Source organism: Lepus europaeus, chromosome 9 (genome assembly GCF_033115175.1).
Source record: "Lepus europaeus isolate LE1 chromosome 9, mLepTim1.pri, whole genome shotgun sequence".
NCBI lineage: Eukaryota > Metazoa > Chordata > Mammalia > Lagomorpha > Leporidae > Lepus > Lepus europaeus.
The window spans coordinates 68,655,341-68,668,290 of NC_084835.1; positions in this window are offsets into that span (position 1 = coordinate 68,655,341).

Sequence of the window (12,950 nt, forward strand, 5' to 3'; positions counted from 1 at the left end):
GCAGGATCCCCACACACAGGATACTGAACCAGGAGGGTCATAAAGACTAGAAAACAAACTTCCAAGTGGAATGCAGCAACAGCAGAGCCAGCGTTCAGGCTAAACACCTGGCCCCCAGGTCAGTCTACAAGCCAACACCCCTGTCCCAAGAGACCCAGTACACCTCAGCAACAAGGAGTGACAAAGAGAGGGCTGTATGTTACTGTATTTTTTTTTTTTTATTTTTAAAAATTTGAGAGGCAGAGAAAGAGAGAAAGTTCTCATACACTGGCTCACTCCCCAAATGCCTGCAATGACTGGGCCTGGGCCAGGCTGAAGCCAGGAAGGGGCAACTCAATCCAGGTCTCCTACATGTGTGGCATGGACCCAACTACTTCACCTGCTGATTCCCCGAGTCTGCATCGGCAGGAAAGTGGAGTCAGGAACAGGAACTAGGTGTTGAATTCAGGCACTTTTATGTAAAACATAGGTATCTTTTTTTTGTTTGTTTGTTTTTAAGATTTATTTATTTATTTGAAAGGCAAGTTACAGAGAGGCAGAAAGAGAGAGAGAGAGGTCTTCCACCCTGGTTCACTCCCCAGTTGGCCGCAATGGCCAGAGCTATGCTAATCCGAAATCAGGAGCCTGGAGCATCTTCAGGGTCTCCCACGTAGGTGCAGAGGCCCAAAGACTTTGGCCTGGAAAAGCAGTGGAAGATGGCCCTAGCAGAGAGCTGGATCTGAAGTGAAACAGCCGGGACTCAAATCAGCACTCATATGGAATACTGGCAAAGCAGATGGCAGCTTTATCCATACACCACAGTGCTGGCCCCAGAACATGGGCATCTTAATCAGGCCAAATGCCCACCCTTGTACTAAGTATATTTAAATTTCAGAAGTAACTGGATTACCTTGGGTTGACAAAATTAAATTTTCTGCTTTCTGTGGAAACTGGACATCATGACTTAAGAAGAAATTTATGGAAAGCTAAATGTGCTAACTATAAAATTTGAACTTGTCAAACATAAAAATGGATTTGCTACTACCTGTCTCCTGGCATTCTTGCAAACTTTAATGAGTTAGTGTAGGAAAAGCAGCCAGCACAGCGTCTGGTCCTCAAGACGCATGTCCTGTTCTTAGTTCCATTCCCTGCCCTGTTTTTCTTTCTTTCAAGACCCTAGTTCAGCTAAGGAAATGACAGCTCTTTAGTCATCCCAGACACCTAATAATATGGCCTGTGCAAGTGGTGAGCAGTTTTCTGGACAGATCAAAGAGTGGCAGTTCCTGTAGGAACAGTCTGGGCTCCATCCACAGAGAAGATGGGACTAGGAAGAGAGTGAGGAAGCAGTTGTGTTTTCTGAAGAGCTGGGTTGACAAGCAACCCCACCCTAGGGACTATTCAGACTGTGAATCCATACCCTCAGTGAATTAGTAAATGTCCTCCCTGGCACTACATTTGGAAGAGATTTCAAGAGAAAGGATACGGAGTGGTTTATATCGCTCCATGTTCATACCAGACCAGGCGTCAGCACATTACAGTCCATGGGCCAAATATGGCTCCCTACATGTTTTCATAAGTCAAGTTTGATTGAAGCACAGCCATGCTCATTGTTGTGTGTCCCACCTACGTCTGCTTTTACATGACAACAGAAGTGAACAGCTATGACAGAGGCTGTAATGGCCTGCAAAGCTGAAAGCACTCATTATCTGTCCGTTTACAGAAAACCTTGCCACCCCCTCTACTAATTGTATACTCTTCCACAGCATTATATTTATATTGCTAAGAAAGCATTTTTAGGCTGGATCTGTGGCACAATGGGTTAAGCCAATGCCTGCAGCGCTGGCATCCCATATGGGGGCCACTTGACGGCCCAGATGCTCCACTTCCGATCCAGCTCCTTGCTAATGCTCCTGGGGAAGCAGAACATGGCCCAAGTTCCTGGACCCCTGCCACCCACGTGGGAGACCTGGAAGAAGCTCCTGGCTTTGGCATAGCCCAGCCTAGGTCACTGCAGCCATTTGGGGAGTGAATCAGTGGAGGGAAGTTCTTTCTCTTTCTCTGTCTCTCCTTTTCTCTCTGTAACTCTGCCTTTCAAATAAATAAATAAACTTTAAAAAAGAAAGAATTTCACATATGTAATTTCATATATTCCAGACAAAACATCTCTGGATTAAGACATTTTATCAATCACAGTATTATTATGTTATATTTCCTACTTTACAGAATGACAAAGCTGAGGCTCAGATGTTAATGGACTTGGCACTGAGTAGCAGAGCCTTCAAACCCAGCCCCTCTTCCCATTCCACTGTCCTGCCCCTCTCTTTACAAATAATAATACAGTTGGGAGTCTTAATGTGACCAGATAAGTTATCAGGGCACACAAATTCATCCCTAGGAGTTTTAAAAGCAAAGTGGTACTTTGAACAAACACTCTCATAGGAGGATACCAATAACAGTACCACTTATCAAAAATGTCCCCTTGGGTCACCCTTAGAAGTGCTTACCTAGCCCAAGACCACATCAAAGTCCATGTTAATGAAAATGGGGTTAGCAACAAGTCTGAGGCCAAGCCACAAAAGTAATATGAAATTCAAGAAGCCTTTCATAAAAATAGCATAAGTTGAGGGCAACTGGCCTGGAAGACAAGACATAGGGTAGGATACCCACGTTCCATATCAGAGTGTCTAGGTTTGAGTCCCACCTCTGCTCGTGATTCTAGCTTCTTGGCAATGCACACCCTGGGAGGCAGCAGGTGATGACTCAAGTTGCAATTCTGCCATCCACATGGGACACCAGGACAGCATTCCTAGTTCCTGGATCTGACTCCAGCCACTGCCAGCATTTGGAGATGGGAGCTCTCTTGCTTGCTATCACTCTCACTCTTTTTTTTTTTTTTTTTTTTTTTTTTTTTAGACAGGCAGAGTAGACAGTGAGAGAGAGAGAGACAGAGAGAAAGGTCTTCCTTTTCTGTTGGTTCACCCCACAGTGGCCACTGCGGCCAGTGCGCCGAGGCCAGTGCACCGTGCTGATCCAAAGCCAGGATCTCCTGGTCTCCCAAGCGGGTGCAGGGCCCAAGCACTTGGGCCATCCTCTACTGCCTTCCCCGGGCCACAGCAGAGAGCTGGACTGGAAGAAGAGCAACCAGGACAGAATCCAGTGCCCCGACGGGGACTAGAACCCGGGATGCCGGCACCGCAGGTGGAGGATTAGCCTATTGAGCCGCGGCGCCGGCCACTCTCTTTTCTTCTTCTTCTCTCTCTCTCTCTCTCTGTATGTAAGTCTGCCTCTCAAATTAATAAATATTTAAAATCCATTTTAAAATAGCACCTCGAGATAGGACTGTCAAAAGATGAAAATCAATTCTCACACAACTATCTAGCAGGCACACGTATATAAGGCTAATGAAGGAGTTGGAAAAATAGCAACACTGATTCTAGTTACCTAGGACATGAATATCCATGTCATACAGAGTGAGGCTATACAGTCAGTGAATAAGGGGGTAATAGCATAGATGTTTATAACAGCTTTATTCACCATGCCAAGAGCTGGAAGCAAACAAGACACCCTTCAACAGGTGGATGGATGAATGAACTGTGGTATATACATGCAATGGAACATTATTCAGTGATGAAGAGAAATGATCTGCCAAGGCACAAAAAGACATGGAAGAACCACAAATGCATATTGCTAAGTGAAAGAAGCCAACCTGAAAAGACTGTAACTGGATGATTCCAATTCCATGACATCATGGGAAAGGTAGAGCTATGGGGATAAGAAAATGATCAGAGGTTATCAGCAGGTGAAGGGTAGGGAAGTGGGCTGAGTAATGGCACACAAGGGGTTGCAGGTCTGCAGAACTACAGAAACTGTGAGGTAGCTGCATGATATCATACACTGGTCAAAATCCATAGACCTCTTAGCACAGAGTGAGCGCCAATATGCATAAACTTTAAAAAAACTCATGTTGGCTGTCAGAGAACCCCAGGAAAGAAATGCAGGGTGTGCAATTATACAGTCCCTGACTTATAATACCTTGACTTTACAATGGTGTGAAAGCAGACCATAGAACCATTCTGCTTTTGACTTTCAGCCTAGTATTCAATAGATTCCATGAGATATTCAACACTTCATTATTTTTTTTTTATTTGACAGGTAGAGTTATAGACAGTGAGAGAGAGGCACAAAGAGAAAGGTCTTCCTTCCGTTGGTTCACCCCCTAAATGGCCGCTACGGCCAGAACTGTGCCAGTCCGAAGCCAGGAGCTTCCTCCCAGTCTCCCATGTGAGTGCAGGGGTCCAAGCACTTGGGCCATCCTCCACTGCCCACCCAGGCCACAGCAGAGAGCTAGACTGGAAGAGGAGCAGCCAGGACTAGAACCAGTGCCCATATGGGATGCTGGCGCCACAGTCAGAGGATTAACCAAGTAAGCCACGGCGCCAGCCTCTCAACACTTCTTTATAAAATAGGCTTTGTGTTAGACGATTTTTCCCCCTAGCTATAAGTTAATGTAAGAGTTCTTAACACATTTAAGGCAAACTAAGGTATGATGTCAGGTAGGTTAGGTGTATTAAATGCATTTTCAACTTGCAACAGGTTTATTGAGCCATAACCCCTTAAGTCAAGAAGCACTTGTATTACAAATATGTGAAACAACTTCACTGAAGAGGGTGGGATGGGAGGAGTGCTAACTTATATAACTTCACAAATGAGCGATGTCCATAAGACCACAGCAAAAGGACCTGCACGTAAGCACAGATAAAGCAGCGCCACATTTCCCACGTGACACAGGTTAACAATTCTGAGACTGTCATGCACACACACTAGAACTATACAATTGAGTAATTGGATGGTGACTGGTCAGTCAGGTTTCTCACATTTGGAGTAGTTCTTAACAGAGAGGTGAAGGGAAGAGACTAGAATGACCCATCTGGTGGTGGATTACAGTTGGGGACATCAGTATGAACCCATGTTTAGCTTGATAGAAATGGTTTTATATAAAAATATTCACAGTTATGTGTTTATACATAGGATACCAAGTCTGTTTTGTCAGCTGAGAGAGCTTAAAAGAAAAAATACCCCACTATCAACAAGTAGACCTGATGCCAGGGTCTGTGACCCATACTCACATAAATAAATGATTGAGTAATTTAATACATAGGGGTGAAGAAACAGATTTTCCTTCAAGAATTACAAATAACGGACACAGACTTCCATCCTCCTGAGGACAAGCACAACTCCCTGCTCCTTAGGTGTGAGCTGCATACAATAATGTCCCTCTCTCCAAAGAGTACAGAATGAGAAGGGGAAGAGCTGGCTTACAGCAGGTAGACCTGGCAAACGCAACCTCTGTCAGGTGATCAAGGTCAACATTCACAATCATAAATCGATTTGATCATATGACCATTGACATGATGTAATGAAAACAGCATTTTACCTCCATGGTCTTAAAACCTGTCCAGTCATGATGAAAACATGGAAGAAATTTCAGTGGAAGGACATCCTACAAAATACCTGACCAGTACTCCTCAAAGGAGCCAAAGTCAACAAAGTCTGAGAAACTGCCAAAGCCCAACAGAGCCTCAAGAGATGTGACAATGACATGCAACGTGGGAGGTCAGCGTCATGGCACAGCTGGTTAAGCCGCTGCCTGTGATGCTGGCACAAGTCCCAGCCGCTAACACGTCTGGGAAAGCAGCAGAAGATGGCCTAAGTACTTGGGTCTCTGCCACCCACATGGGAGATCTGAGGCAGTTCCAGATCCCTGGTTTCGGCCTGGGGAGTGAACTAGTGGATGGAAAATCTTTCTCTTTCTCTGTCTCACCTTCTAACTTTCAAATAAATAAATAAATAAATCTACCTTCCAAATAAATACATAGATTATTTTTTTCAATGACATGTATGTAGCATCCCAGATGGAATTCCTGGTGTGAAAAAAGGGCCTCAAATCACAACTAAGGAAAACTGAATACAGTAGGGACTTTGGCCAATAATCATGTACCAATATTGGCTCACTCGTTGTAACAAATGTACCATACTAATGTAAGACATTAATGATCGGGGAAACTGGGTACAGGGTATACAGGAACCCTCTGTATTGTCTTCTTGGATTTTCTGTGAACATAAAACAGTTCTAGAAAGCCTATTTTTAAAAAATAATAATAAAATAAAAGTTGCTAGAATAGGCTGCTATATTAGATAGACAAGCTTCCTACCCAGCAACAGAACCACAATCCTTAAAGTTATCTTTTCAGTCAAGCAGAAGTCAACTGTCTCTACTGGACAAACATTTGTAGTTCACCAATTATCTTCATTAACATTTAATGTCACAGCATTTGAGAAATAATCAGCATAGTTGTCATGGTGACACCATCATAGAGGCCCAAATGGCCCTTACATGGGCTTGTTGGTCACCACTGCAGGTCGATGTTTGCATGCATATATAATCCTGATTTTACTTAAGTTTTGAACAATTTAATTTAACCAATGTAAATCATGCCCTTTATACTTCTTTATTCACAGAAATCACCTCAACTGGCTAGATTTGTGGTTCTTAATTGGTAAGTCACATACAGTAGACTGGCATTTCACAAACTCATCACTAACATGTACCCAAATATTGAGATAGACATTTCGTTATAGGAACAACTAGAATAATAAATGTTATAGCCATGTCCAAAAGATGAAACACAGATGAGAAGGTTGTGAAAAGTGATCTAGAGCTTTATGCAACTTTGTGATGAAAAAACATGTATTTTTATTGGGCCTGTATCAAAGGTAAACTTTACGCATATTCAAACACATGAGAGAAAGGTCAGAGCTATGAAAAGTTCTTCCTAAACCATACAGGCCTGAAAAACTACCAGGTGAATGGGAAAAATGTGTGGAGGCATTCCACTGACACCATGAGAAAATGTTAAACTCTAGAAGTGATTACATGGTAAGCATTGCTTACTCATTTAGTGCAGTTTTGAGTATTTCATTCTCTTTAAGTATGCATTTGAGAATGGGATGGAAACATAAAAGTTGAGAATCACTCAGCCAGATGGTTGAAACCTAAGAATGAGGGCCAGTTTTTTGGCATAGCAGGTTGAGCCACAGCATATGAAGCTGGCATCCCAAACTAGAGTTCCAGTTTGAGTGCCAGCTGCTCAGCTTCCAATCCATTTTCCTGCTTATCTGCCTGGGAAAGCAGCAGGTGACGGCCAAGTACTTGGGTACCTACCACGCATGTAGGAGATGAAGATGGAGTACCTGGCTCCTGGCTTTGGCTTGACCCACCCTGTCTGTTGCAGCCATTTGGGGAGCGAATCAATGGATGGAAGCCCTCTCTTATGTCTCCTCTCTCTCCCTGTTAAACTGCCTTCCACATAAATCTTTTTTAAAATGTCAAGCTGGAGGGCCAGTGCTGTGGCATAGTGGGTAGGACTACTGCCTGCGGTGCCAACATCCCATATAGGCTCCAGTTCGAGTCCGGGCTGCTCCATTTCCGATTCAGCTCTCTGCTATGGCCTGGGAAAGCTGTGGAAGATGGCCCAAGTCCTTGGGCCCCTGCACCTGTGTGGGAAACCCAGAAGAAGCTCCTGGCTCCTGGATTAGGATCCGCACAAATAAATAAATAAATCTTTAAAAAAAAAATTGTCAAGCTGAAGAGGAAGCAAAAAAGATGGGAGCAGAGAGAAAGACTGACAGATTTTCCGACCCTATCTGCCATGCCTCTGTTTTCTTGATTCAGCACTAGACAAAAACACCTTTGGGCCCATCCAGGCCTCAGATTACATTTCAACAAAATGCTCCTATGTTAAGAATTCATCTGCAACCAACTGATCTCAGGACAGAGAAATGAAGGAATAGAGGGAAAGCAACTTTTCACCTAGCTGAACTTAAGAATACTGTCAGTGTTGTAATTGCATTACACTTGCTGATCATTTTGGTAATTTATCGAAATAAGGTACATGGGCTAATTTAAGAACGAAACTCATTCAGTCACTTAGAAAAACATTCAACCAGCCCATGCGTGAAGCAATAGAGTGTGAAAGTGACACTGCTTCCAAATTGTAGCCATGTGTGACTTGGCTTTTTCATTTGGGAGAAAGAAAATGGTTAAGCCCTAAGGATTGTATTTCTCTCTGTCGCTCCCACTTGAAGAAATAATGAGTTCCTGCTGGTGACACAGTGGCTTGCAGTGGCAAGCAGGGAGGCGGTTTGGTGCCCTTCCAGAGCTATGTGTGAGTCTTTGCCACAAGAACCCTGGTTCTGCAGGAGGACACGTGGGGAGCCTTGCTGAAAACAGGCTGGGAACGCCACGTGTCAGCAGATTCCCCCAAGATCCTATGAACGTCTCAAGCATGCATTAAGGTACACCTTCCCCATGGAGCAGAGTACACAGTGATACATTAGTATAATCATCCAAGACTCAAACTGTCAACAACATAAGGGCATCTTTAAAAACAATTGGAGGCCCTATTTATCTAATTGAAAAGCAGAGCGACAGAAAGAGAAGGAGAGCAAGATCTTCCATCTGCTGGTTCACTCCCCAGATGGCTGCAATGGCCGAATGGAGCCAGGTGACAGTCAGGAACCTGAACTCCATCCAGGACTCCCACATGGGATGTGGCAGGAGCCCCAAGCACTTGGGTCATCATCTGCTGCTTTCCTAGGCATATAGCAGGAAGCTGGATTGGAAGCAGGGCAGCTATGATTTGAACACTCCAATATGGGATGCCAGCGTCACTAGCAGCGAGTTAACCACTGTGCCACAACACCTTTAAGTTGCAGATCCTGTGCCTGGTGTGCTCATGGTCATTCTTAGGTCCCCTGGAAAACAGTTTGCAAGACAAAGGGAGCCATTCATGACTTCACTTGGCCAGTACTGGAAGGCAGTCAAGCAGCCTGCCTGAAGGGCAGACCCAGACCTTCAGCTCTGAGTCCTGGCCTCACCAAGCCCTAGCTGTTGCCGTTGTTCATTTACTGGAGTCCCTGAGCAAGCAAGCACCAGGAGACATTCCCACCGCATCCCCTTGGTCCCTTTCACACTCAATTACATAGGAGCAGCCCTGGCTGCACTTGGTAATTAGGGTCAGTTTTGTCCATTAACGTAGTAATTTCTTTGCCATGGCAATTTGTCCACTGATACAAACAGCCTCAAATGACCTACCAACAGTTATAGCTTCAAGGTCAGTGACTCCCCGATTTCCCCTGTGGAAACCATGATCATTTATATGGCAGAACCTAAAGTTGTAAGCAGTAACAATGGTAGGAACCAAAGAAATGTATACCTCTTGACACCTGTACCTGTGAATACATTCTAATTATCAGGAACATAGCCCCAAACCCAACAATTCAGTACAAATACAGTGCCCTAACCCTACAGGTTACTGTCCCAACACTAACACCCTAGCTTGGCCTTCCGTGGTCTTTCCACTCTCCCATATGACTAGCTACTTCTTGTTGATAAGGCAACCAAGAGTAGTGGATCTCGCCGGTGCCGCGGCTCAATAGGCTAATCCTCCGCCTTGCGGCACCAGCACACCGGGTTCTAGTCCCGGTCAGGGCACCAGATTCTGTCCTGGTTGCCCCTCTTCCAGGCCAGCTCTCTGCTGTGGCCTGGGAGTGCAGTGGAGGATGGCCCAAATGCTTGGGCCCTGCACCCCATGGGAGACCAGGAGAAGCACCTGGCTCCTGCCTTCAGATCAGCGCGGTGCGCCAGCCGTGGCGGCCATTGGAGGGTGAACCAACGGCAAAGGAAGACCTTTCTCTCTGTCTCTCTCTCACTGTCCACTCTGCCTGTCAAGAATAAATAAATAAATAAATAACATTAAAAAAAAAAAAAGAGTAGTGGATCTCACGGTCATATGGCCATTGCCACAATGCTGTACAGAACACCAGGCCATTACATTATTACACATTACATCAGAAATCATGGGAGCCCTTGGGTGGTTCTGCTTGCTGAAACACATGGCAGTGTAGGCATCCATTCTGATAAGAACAAATGGAAATTGAAATCCACCTGCCACCAAGTAGCTTTCATATTAAAGGCTCAGCATTGGGGATGGGTGTTTGGCACACTGATTATGATACCACTTGGCACACCAGTATCCAACATCAAAGTACCTGTGCTCAAGTCCTAGTTCTGCCTCTTTCCAGCTTGCTGCTAATGTGCACCCTGAGAAGCAGCAGGTAGTTGGGTATTTGGGTCCCTACCATCCACGTGGAAGACTGGGCTCCTGGCTTCAGCCTGGCCCAGTCCCAGCTGTTGTGGGCACTTGGGAAATGAACCAATAGATGGAGGCACTTTTAGTTCATGCTCTCACTCTCTCCCTTCCTAATTAAAAAATAAAGGCTCAGCATTAGTTGCCCACATCTCCCAAAGGAGACATCCTCTGAGTCCACAGTTGAGGGCTTTCTGCACAGTGGGAGCTCTCTAATGGAAATTAACTGCAGATGCAAAGACACACACACACACACATTTTGTGACTGCCACCATAAGTCTGTCCCCATAGAAAACCCCTAGACTTCCTTCCAGGCCCCTGACCAAGCAGTCAAGACATTCACTCTTGCCCCAGAGCCCATTCAATCTGGACCTCAAGTTGCTTCTTTCTAGAAAGTGAACCAGCAGGTGTGCAGCTTGCACTTCTGCCCACTGGCAGAATTACCCTCACCACCTTGAGGGCCACTCGGAGAGGGGCTACCAAGTGGCGGCAATCCATTTTCAACCAGCACGGAGATCTTTCTCTCCCATTCCGCTGGCCAGCAGTGGTGGCTGGTTAACCTTCCTGCTGTGGTAGGCTCAGGGCAGATTGTGATTTGAATAAGGCTCTCATGTTTGCTGTCCCTTGGCCCCTCCAAGAGTAGGACTGGGCTGGGGAATACAGAACTTCTTCCAGGAGCTCCTTGCCCAATGGGTGGTCACTACAACTCCACCAACTGTCTAAAACATGACACCCTCCACAGAGCAGATCCTAAAAATGCCTACGGTGCCAGACCCCACTCAGCCCAGTTTTCAGGGACACACTTTTAGCTGCAGCTGTTGGTGCCACTTTGAAAGCCACTGCTACAGAAGAATGAAAAACCACAATAGGGTTTGAGCCAAACCTGGCTCAGAAACTGTATTCCAGCCAGCTGAGAGACTGGCATTCCTAGGAGAACAGAACAGTTAAGAAATCTGCAGGAGGTCTGCCCTGTGTTGATTTTTCAGGGGATTTAGAAGTTGCTGGAAGCTTCAAAATATTGAGTGACTAATTTCCCTTCCTTTTTTTCTAAACTCTCACATGGCAAGCATTTATTTCCTGAAAACATGCCAAAAGAGTAAATTTTTTTCAGAGTTAGAATATTATTTTAAATGTAAAATAAGTCCTGATAGCATGTATTATCACCACAGGCACTTAAGTCTACTTCAGCAGAATTGCCTTCCTTTGGTTTAGGGGTTGGAGAAAGAGTGAGGGAGGGAGAGGGAGAGTGAGGGAGGGAGAGGGAGAGGGAGGGAGGGAGGGAGGGAGGGAGAGGGGGAGGGAGGGAGAGGGAGAGGGAGGGAGAGGGAGAGTGAAGGAGGGAGAGAGAGGGAGGGAGAGGGAGAGTGAGGGAGGGAGAGGGAGAGTGAGGGAGGGAGAGGGAGAGAGGAAGAGTGAGAGTGAGGGAGGGAGAGGGAGGGAGAGGGAGAGGGAGAGGGAGGGAGAGGGAGAGGGAGGGAGAGAGGGAGAGGGAGAGGGAGGGAGAGGGAGGGAGAGGGAGGAAGAGGGAGGGAGAGGGAGGGGGAGGGAGAGGGAGGGAGAGGGAGGGAGAGGGAGAGGGAGAGGGAGAGGGAGAGGGAGAGGGAGGGAGAGGGAGAGAGTGAGATGGAGGGAGAGGGAGGGAGAGGGAGAGAGTGAGATGGAGAGGGAGAGAAAAAAAGAAGAGGAGAGGACCTCCAAACGTTTCCAACGTGTGCTTATTTTCCTCTGAGATTCAGGCTTGCTTATTGGACAAGAACGGTCAATCCAGGACAGTTGGCAATTCCAGGTAAAAATGTGCCTACGATTTGTTTTCAGTTGGGTTATTGCACCTCTCAAGCCAAGGCTGCAGGCTGGCAGTGCCCTGAAGAAAGGAGAGAACTGGACATTACCCACAGCTCCATTAACAGAGGCCTCCAGACAGCGCCTGCTCCAAGGCCATGCTGGAACTGATCCAGGTCCCAAATCAGGGCAGCATCCTCTGGACCAATCCTCACCAGAGCTACTTTGCATAGGACTGAGTACACATGAATATTTGCTACGTGGGGGCTTGTGTTTATCATAAGAAGTATCTATGAAATACACAATCTAGGCTGGATGATGGTGATAAAACCAACTGGAAACTACTACCTGTTTTTCCCATTCCGTGGCAGTGTAGACCTTCCAGGAAAGTGTGGATTGAATGTAAGGTATTTTGTCTCAAGACATAGATGTGCAGTTAACCTGGAATTTAAAAACATTTTCTAAAAACAACAAATCATATTTTTAAAAGAAGTTTATATGCCTCATGTGTTACAAAAATTCCTTTGATTAATCAGTCACATTATTTACACACTGTTGGAGGACCAATCGTTCACTGTACAAACTGTCAACTGATCATTTGGGAAAGGACCCAAAAGGGTCAGGAAGGTTCTTCATCAAACTAATGCAGAAAGACACACAGAGCATGACCCAGATAGCAAAAAGGGGTCAGCACTCTTAGCTGACGCCATTCAGAGGAGGCTGCTGCCTGGGAGCCTTAAAAACAAGGAAAGAGATAGAGAAGTTGGGGAAAACACTGGCCACAGTGAGACACAATGGTGGGCTCAGAAGCATCTGAAAGAGGCCTGGCTCCTATAAAAACGTCAGTCCTGTGTAAAGGACTCTAGCTAGGTTCTTCCCCACTTCCTGTAGATGTGAATCTAACTAAACAGCACATGTGACCCAAAACATCTACCCCTTCCATGTGTTCTATCATGGTTATAGTCATAAGGAGGATATATTAAT